The sequence below is a fragment of the Pyrus communis genome, chromosome 15 (assembly GCF_041283825.1).
Source record: "Pyrus communis isolate YQ-2024b chromosome 15, ASM4128382v1, whole genome shotgun sequence".
Lineage (NCBI taxonomy): Eukaryota > Viridiplantae > Streptophyta > Magnoliopsida > Rosales > Rosaceae > Pyrus > Pyrus communis.
Genome location: NC_142579.1, coordinates 10390912 through 10401214, shown reverse-complemented (window position 1 = coordinate 10401214; position 10303 = coordinate 10390912).

Below are 10303 nucleotides of genomic sequence, written 5' to 3'. Positions count from 1 at the left end.
AGGTGTTTTCAACATTTGTCAAGTTCAAGAATCTTGTTGAAAATATGTTGAGTTCAAGAATTATAGCTCTTAGATCAGATTCTGGAGGAGAATTCCTAAATTCTGCATTTTCTTAGTATTTACACGTTCATGGAATTCAACATCAGTTAAGTTGTCTACACACACCTAAGCAAAATGGGTGTGTTGAGGGCAAACATAGACATTTAGTAGAAACAGCAAGAACACTTCTTGCAGCCTCTAGTGTCCCTCATATATATTGGGTTGAAGCTTTTTCAACAGCCATTTATCTCATAAATAGGCTTCCAACAGTCTCCACATGTTCACCATGGGAATCTCTTTACAAGAAAGCTCCAAATTATACAACTCTTAGGGTATTTAGTTGTAGTTGTTTCTCCTGGCTCAAACCCTACACAACTTCAAAACTGGATCCAAAGAGTACAGTTTGTATTTTCTTGGGTTATAGTATCTGTCATAAGGGCTATCGATGTCTTGATATTAAAACTAGGAGAGTGTACAATTCCAGGCATGTTCTTTTTGATGAGGTTACTTTTCCTTTTCATCACCTTGTCAAATCTACATCCAATCATACTACTAAAATTTATAAATCTTCACATTCTATCCCATCAACCTTAACATTTTCTCAAATTAACTTTTTCCAACAACCTCATCCACCTCCTGTCAATCAACCCTTTTTACCTATTCCTCCTCACAACCCTCTTCTTCACCTATTCAACCCTCCTTAGAACTTCAAAATCATACAAATCAATCCTCATTACCCTACACCAATACTCACCCCATGCAAACTAGATCTAAATCTGATATACATAAACCCAAAGCCTACACAGCAACTAAACATCCTTTACCTTTCCATATATCTCCAGATTACCTACCTTCTACCTATATTTAAGCCTCGAAACATTCCCATTGGAGGCAAGCCATGAAAGAGAAGGTCAATGCCTTGCTTACTACTAATACCTGGAGTTTAGTACCTGCTACATCTTATCAAAACCTTGTTGGTTGTAAATGGGTTTTTCGAATAAAAAGAAAGCCTAATGGAAGCATTGACAGGTATAAGGCTCGACTTGTTCCTAAAGGTTTTCATCAACAAGAGGGCTTGGACTATATTGAAACTTTTAGCCATGTGGCTAAACCTGTCATAAACAGAATTCTACTTACTTTGGATGCTCAATTTGACTGGTTTCTAAACCAATTGGATGTTAATAATGCGTTCCTTCATGGAAATCTTTCTGAAAATGTTTTTTTGAAGCAACCACCAGGGTTTGAGGATCCCACCAAGCATCATCATGTTTGCAAATTACATAAATCTCTTTATGGTTTAAAACAGGCTCCTAAAGTTTGGTATGAGAAGTTACATTGGTTTTTGTTCTTGTTTATGTGGATGATATACTAGTCACAGGGCCATCTTCTGCAGCTTGTCAATCTGTGATTTCCCAACTCAATTCTTTGTTTCCTATTAAGGACTTAGGACCTGCTCATTATTTTCTTGGTCTTGAAGTCAAAAGATCAGCTAATGGTATCTTTGTTTCTCAAACAAAATACAGTCTTGATCTTCTTCAGAAAGCAAAGATGAATGGTGCAAAACCATGCTCCACACCTCTGAGCACTTCTAAACTCGATCACACACCACCTCTTCTGGAAAATCAAACTAAATACAGCTCTTTAGTTGGGGGTTTATGATATCTTACATAGACTCGACCAGATCTTTCATTTGATGTTAATCTTGTCTGTCAGTTTATGCATAGTTCTCGGCTATTTCATTTGCAAGCAGTTAAACGTATTCTGAGATATTTGAAGGGTTTTTTGGATATTGGTTTATGGTTTTCTAAACATTCAGTCCTCTTAGCATTACAGCCTTCTCAAATGCAGATTGGGTAGGTTGTTCACTTGATCGACGATCCACTAGTGGCTTTTGCATTTTTCTTGGTCAAACTATTATTAGCTAGAGTGCTAAAAAGGAACCCACAGTAGCAAGATCTTCCACAAAAGCTGAATACAAGTCTCTAGCTACTTTTGATGCAGAAATAACTTGGATTTGCAAACTTTTGGTTGACAATGGTTTGGTTATCCCCTATGCTCCCAAGCTGTGGTGTGATAATATTTCAGCTATCTCATTAGCTAAGAATCTAAGCTTCCATGCTCGCACCAAACATGTTGAGATTGATTATCACTATATAAGGGAAAAGGTCTTCTCCAATGTTATCTCAATACATTTTGTTTGGTCTCAAGATCAAATAGCTGACATCTACACAAAGTCACTGCCAAAACCGAGATTTCTTCTTCTCAGACACAAACTATCACTTCGAGTTCCTCAGTTCAGTTTGAGGGGGGCTAATAAAACTCATTTAGTAGAAAAGGATAAACTTAGTTTGTTGAATTGTTGAGATATATTTGTCCTTTCTGTTTTGATTGTTATAGTTCGTTGTCCTTTCTGTTTTGGTTGTTATAGTTTGTTAGAGTGTGGAGTTCACACATGTGTAGAGGTAAAAGCTTGTATATATTTACTCTTGTAATCTTATCATTTGAGTTAATGAAAATTACAATTTTTTTAGCATCCACAGTCTCACGAATCGAAGTCTCGCTCACAGCAACCATGGCAAAAAAAATGAGGTGGGTGGGTGTGCACAAGAGAGAAACTAGGATTCGAGAAGGATGATACCATCGATACCATTGAAACCAGGATTCGAGAAGGATGAGGAGAAGGCTAGCTGGGTGCAATCGAGAGGAAGGTTACGTGAGACGGAGCGAGAGAGGGTGAGATGAGCGAGAAGGATGAGGAGGAATGACTCTTTTCCATTTTGTCCAAGTAATTTAGAAATATTCAAAAATAAGCACCTATTTTTTACAATTGGGCCACCACAATTTTAACAACTTGCGTGACGCAGGTAAGAATTATCACATCGCGTTATTGGTTTTTATGTGACGACCCCATTGTAGCGTTGTGCTATTACACTTTGTGCAACGATCCATTGTGGCATCACGCTAGTTATATTTTTTTAAATATATATATATATATATATATTATAAAATTTGTTAAAAATGTGATTTTACTCCCTTCAAATTCAATTTTTTTTTTACATAAAACCCACAATAATATATTGTTCTAACAAAAACCCGATCCGAACTACAATAATAAATTTAAAGCTACTTAATAAATACACATACCTTTCAATTTCTTAAGTTATACTTAATGAAAGTATAAATAAACTTCAAGTGTTAGTGAATTTATGGTTTTGATGGAATACGCATTCTACGAAACTAATTTCAACGATCTAACCATCAAACATGTTTGTATATGCATACACCAAAAATCGCAAAAAATAAATATTCAGAGATTAAGTAACGGGAAAAAACTTTTCGACGGTTATAGAAAAATCATGATTTAATGGTTATTTTAAATCTGATTTTGATGATTTTTTACAGCTACACTCCTTGACCCTATATGAATACAATGAATGAACTCGATCTTCAATTTAAAATATTTACACTAGTGGATACCACAAAATCTTATGTTATACTTAATGAAAGTATAAATGAACTCTTAAATGTTAGTGAATCTATTATTTTGATGGGATATGCATTCTACGAAACTAATTTCAATGATCCAACCGTCAAACATTTTTGCATATGCTTCAAGATCGCATACGCAAAAAATCGCAAAAAAAAAAACAAAACATTCAGAGATCAAGTAATGGGACAAAACTTTTCTACAATTATCAATGAAAAATCATAATTAAATGGTTATTTTAACTTCGATTTTGATAATTTTTTACAGCTACACTCCTTGACCCGATATGAATACAATGAACTAATTTGACCGTCAATTTAAAATATTTACGTCAGTGAATACCACAAAATCTTATATTATACTTAATAAAAGTATAAATAAACGCTTAAGTGTTAGTGAATTTATTGTTTTGAGGGGATACGCATTTTACGAAACTAGTTTCGACGATCCAACCGTCAAACATGTTTGTATATACTTCAAGATCGCATACACCAAAAATCGCAAAAAACAAACATTCAAAGATCAAGTATTGGGACAAAACTTTTGGAGGTTATAAATGAAAAATCACGATTTAACGATTATTTTAACTCCGATTTTGATGATTTTTACAGCGACACTCCTTGATCCTATATGAATACAATAAACTAATTTGATCGTCAATTTAAAATATTTACACAAGTGGACCACAAAAACCCTTTGCACAACACAGTTTGTTCGTCGCGCAAATAGCCTTTGCGCGACACATTGATTGGTGCATTGCACAAACAGTCTTTGTGTAACGCATTGGTTGTTGAGTCGCGCAAAGTATGTTTGCGCAACGACCCCATTGTGACGTCGCACAAGTTATATTTTTTTTAAAAAATTTATTATAAAATTTACTGAAAATGTGACTTTACTCCTTTCAAATTCCTTTTTTTTTTTTTTTACATAAAACACAATAATATATTTTTCTAACAAAACCCCAATCCGAACTACAATAATAAATTTAAAGCTACTTAATAAATATATATACCATTCAATTTCTTAAGTGTTATAACAAAATAAATAATTTAAATATATATGCTAGGGATTTTTACCACCTACAAAAGTAGGGATAAAAACACTAAAAAATACCTGCAAGAGTACAAGGTAATCGTCGTATAGCAACTCAAGTAAGGTCGTTTCCACAGGGATTGATTGAATAATTTGTATTTACACTAATTCTTAATTAACTATTTAAAACAAAGTTTCATTAAATGTTGATTTTATGACCTAAAATTAAAAACGAATTTTAAATTAAAACAATTAAATAAATTGAGAAAGTAAAGAAAACAAAAGAAAATAGTTTTGAAAATAAATTTGGAAAAGCACTAGAGTTCTGCCGTCCCCTTAACAATCCTATGTAGATTTACTAATTACTTATGAATTACTCATGCAACTTTGAAAGTTAGGTTTTCCTAATGCATATTCTACTCGTGGTATTCAAGCTAGAACGTATATCAAATATGCAATCCGTCTGTGGTATTCAGATCAAATATAAACACGCATGACTCGTTATGCTTTGTGACAACCCTTTGAAAAATCATGCAACCCCTAAGACGTGGTATTCGCCCTAGGTGAAATTACAACTATCAATCACAATAAGCAATACTCAATTCCCTGGTGGTATTCCGACCGAATTGCATTTGATTACTTATCTAAACAGCCTAATGGTAGCTAAGCATTAAGATATAGAGACAGTTTAAACACAGTGATTAATAATTCAAAGCATACATGCATAATATCATAAGCAATTAAATAAATACTACATATTCATGCTAAGGCTCAAGGTATCACCCTAGCAAATGAAAATTAGTTACGAACAACCATAAAACAAAAGGAATTTTATTGAAATAGAAAAAGGATAGAAAACACCTTGAAATACAAAGTGTCAAAGCCTAGCTAAGTTCTCCAAACTGATGCCCATCCCCCTCTCCAATGGCTAAATAGCCTTATTTATACTACTACAAAATAAAATCCTACCTAGAAAAGGTCTTCTAAAAATTAGGAAACATAATAGAATAAGATAATTAGGAAATAAAAGGTTTCCTATTTGAACTGAAATTCGGACTTCTCAGAAAATTAGACTTTTGACCGACAAAATCAACCCCAATTTAATCCCAAAATGCCTCTTTTGAAAGCTTGAGACGTCCATAACAAATTCTCAGAATGAATGTTCCTCAAAATATGCCATCTTGACCTCCAAAATACCCAAAACATCCAGAACGTTAATCTGGGAAAGCTGCGCGCTGGGCCTTTATTTCATCACCACGGTCAAAAGGCTTGGTAAAAAAATTTGAAACTTTGACACAATCATCTTGAAAGACTCACAAACATCCACTTATTGGAATCACTTAAAAAGTCATCCGTTAGTTTACTTATTGCACTAGAGGAAATTGAATGTCCTACCTTGAAAATATATAACAAAGTATCAAAATTCTACCAAAATAACCAATAAACTATAACTAAGAATAAAGTAAAATATATGGTATAATCATATACCCCAAACTTAGCTTTTTGCTTGTCCTCAATCAAAACAAAATTCAAAAACAAATATAAAAACTAACAAACTAGAAACTTAAACAAAACTAACTAAGACAAAAAAATTTCACTTTCAAGTTGCAATCCATAGAAAATGTTAAAAATTAGAACATCTTTCCAAAAGTTCCAACTAATTACACCACAGAATCTAAGCCATTTAAAATCAATTAGAAAAGAATTCATGAACTTCCTTTGGTGTAAAGTGAACCGCCTCCAAAAGAGAGGGGGTGATGTACCTCCATATAGCACGAGGCCTTTTGAGAACTCATTGGCTTTGGATTCTATCGAAACTCCGAAGTTAAGCGAGTTCTAGCCAGAGCAATCCTAGGATGGGTGACCCACTGGCAAGTTCTCGTGTGAGTTCCCAAAAACAAAACTGTGAGGGCATGGCCCAAAGCGGACAATATCGTGCTACGGCGGAGTCAGGACTGAGCTATGACACAACCCATGTAGCGAGTTGTAGGTCAATGACTCCCAAACCACAAAGGCTTTAGGGCACTAGGAGTAGAACACCCCTAAAAACTTATTAACTCGAGCTGAAAAGGCTACGAAACCAACTAACCACCCTGCCCCATGCCAAGACTCTACCGTTTGACACGAGAATCACTATTGATCAGGCAGGACTAGCCCGATTATTAAGCAAAGTCTTGGGTAGAACAATTATTACTTTATTGATAACACATACTAAACTTTACTTTACTAAGAACAAAAGTTAAAATACACTTAGACTAAAAGTAAGTGTTTCAATCTCACTCCCACAAACCATGTTGATGTGAATGTACAAATTTTCAAAGTATAACTCATGAATTAGTGTCTAAGTAACGATAAATGGAAAAGACTCTACTGTGGGATTAATCTTCACCATGTCCACTTGTTCTAACATTTAAAATAAACTATGGATATTAACTTAAAATATGAAAATTTTTATTTGACTCAAAAATTAAAAATCTAAAATTTCTTATTTCCCACCCCCCAAATTTAAATCACATATTGTCCACAAGGTGTGGAACATAAATGAAATCAAAGAAACAACCTTAAAAAGAAAATTAAATATTAAAACGAAACCTAACTAAACCTAACAATAATTAAAAGATAGTAAAGAAAAACAACAAAAACAAAATGAAAAGTGACAAAATAAATAATAAAGAAAGAAAAGAAATGAAAAGAATGCACCTGGTTTGAAAATGTGGACATGGCATTGGACATGGGGCCTGATACAAAGAAACATGGAGCAAGAGTGGCAGCCATTGAAACCGAAAGGCTAGGCCCTGAAAAGATCCATGCACTGATTTGAAAACTAGCCCACGTGATTGCAGACACCACAAACAGAAGTCAAACGCTTGGAACACGTGCAATACACATAGGTGACTGAAACCCTAAAGCTCCACTATACAAATTTTTTGCATGAACACCTCATTGCCATCTTTTTTCATTACTGAGAGCCATCTCGAGCCCAGAGCCAAACGGCTCTCTTCCACATTTCGATCAGTCCTCTTTCTCCTTATTCGCCGTTTGAGAGCCTCACTCTAAACTCTTTAACCTCATTTTCTACAAAAATGAAAAATCTCTCTCACTTTCTCACTCATCAACAACACAGCAAAAAGGTGTTGGATTTTAAGATCGCTGGGCCCGTCCCACTCTAATGATACCAATATTGTTCTTAACTTTACCATCTGCCCAATCCGTCAGGTGTAGGGTTTTACCACAAAAGGTTCAGTATTAGTTAGAGTTAGGTAAACATATTTAAACCCATTGTGGGACTTTATCCCCTCCGATGTAGGACATTTTAACATTCCCCCTCACATGTAACCTCATTTAGTGGTTCACACGTGAAGATCCACATTGGCAACACTTGTTTTCAATGGAACTTAGCGTTCATCCCTATATTAAGGGTGTGTTTGTTTCACCTCCTTAGGAGGGATTGGCTTGGACTGCCTTAACTGGAAGTATTATTCTACGTTTGATAAGGCCTTTGAATACAATAAATGGGACTCGCCTCGACTACGAGGCCATCCCTACTTCGCTAAACCCCATCATCTAGTCTCATACTTTCGCTTAGTATTAAGCGGGATTAAAAGAAAATTGAGGCCAAGATCTAGACCCCAGCTTTTGCTTGCTAATAGCGACATCCAATCCTTGGGCTTCTTTCTTCTTCTGCGTCATCGTCACCGTGGCTAACAGCCAGCGGTGCTTGTTCTTCCTTTTTCCCAAAAAAATCCCAGATGGCTAGCTTTGGGGATGAACAGAAAATTTCCAGAAAACCCCTAGACTTTGCTTTCTTCTTCTACCCATCTCTAAAAAACCCTTTTCTCTGTTTCAAATAATGCTCAAAGCTTCTTTCCTTCTTGATCAACACTTTGACCAACTCGTCGGAAAATGAAAATCAAGAAATTGGAAAAATTAATGGAGTCAATCAGATAATTGATAGAGATGATGATTGATTGGTTGTATAGATTATAGAGTTCAAAGGAAATAAGGGAATGATGTGGGTTTTGCATTAAAAAGAGAAAGGAAAAATAGATGGGACATGAGCTAAAGAGGGAGAAGAGGAAAGAAATTTCCAGAGAGGGGCAGAGTTTTTCAGAAGAAAAAAAAAATGTTGAATTAATAATAAAATATTGTTGGAAATGTATTAAATAATATAATATTATAATTTGTTAATTATCCTGTTTTTTAGTTTAATATTGTACCAAACGCTTCACTAAATCAGTCCAACTTAGTCTAGTCTAAGCCAGTCCAACTTAGTCCCTAAAGCTAATCCAGTCCAAGATAGTCCGGTGTAACAAACGCATCCTTAGAGTTCAAACTTGTTTCCTTATGGGTGACAAGCTCGTCGGCTTGCACACAAGCTCGTTGGCTTGCACAGGCCCGAAACTGTGGGTTTTGATATCATGTTGGATTTTTAGATCGTCGGGCTTGCCTCACTCTAACGACACCAATACTGTCCCTAACTTTACCACATGCCCAATCCGTCAGATGTAGGGTTTTACCACAAAAAAACTAGTTATTAGTTAGAGTGGGGTAAATATATTTAAACCCATTGTGGGACATTATCCCCACCGATGTGGGACATTTTAACAAGAGGTTCATGGAGTGCATCTTGCCTGCAAACAGAGTTGCAGGCCTCATTTTCGTCTGATCCAAAAGCCGAAAGGCGCAAAGGTAAAACTCTCCACCAAACTTCTTTGTTACAGTTTCAATTTGTGCATTGCAGTCAAATAAACCAAAACTAACACATGCATATGGTCTTTATATGTGCAAGGAACTTCAAGCTGACGTCAGTACCATGGAATAAACAACGGACTTGCTACAACATCTCAGATCTAGCAATGCACTGGTAGACAAAACAAGAAATGTTCAAATCTAAAGCCAAAGGTATAATTTCTAAGTCCCCCATCTTCAATCTATTCTTGCATGTGTTAGATCAGTGAATTCTATATGCTTATGTATTACTTTCCCATGTGCTTCCATGTACCATGTGATGAAGGTCTGAGAAATTTTTGTGCCTGATATTGAATCTGGTCTCTACTAGAATACTACGTCCTTTGTGCTACTTAGATCCCACCCCTAAACTTATATTGTAGTGTGTGTGTGTGTGTGTGTGTGTGTGTGTGTGTGTGTGTATTTTTACAAAATGTGAGAGCGGATGAGTGGAGTGGGTCCAAGTAGGTACTGAGTCTTCTTTGCAAACCCACTGTAACGTTTCTGAAACTCAAACTCCAGTTGGATTTCCTTTTAAATTTATGCACTTTAATGTTGATATTGAATGCAAAGTTGTGATGAATGGAAGGTTGAATGCATATATACTGAGATGAATGGATGAATGTATGAATCCACAAGTAGTTGAGATTAAATCGAATCAGTTCCGAATGCAACCTTCAATCACAAATAATAAAAATAAAAAAAATAAAAAAACTAATTAAAAAAGTAAAGAAAAATAACAATTTTTTTTTTTTTCAATTTCCTGATTTTTTTTTTTTTTTTTTTTTGTGATTTTTGTAATTAGGAATAAAAGCAAGAAAATAAAATACACAAAATAAAAAGAAAAGAGTTAGAAAAATTGGGTTGTCTCCCAATAAGCGCTTTAGTAGTCTATAGCTAGACGAAGTGGAAGGTTGGTGATCATGTCACTTGTTCTTGTAGAGTCAACAATCTTTAATAGCATCATAGGGCAATATTAGGTAATGAGTGACTTGATGTTTATTGACCGAGTGTTTA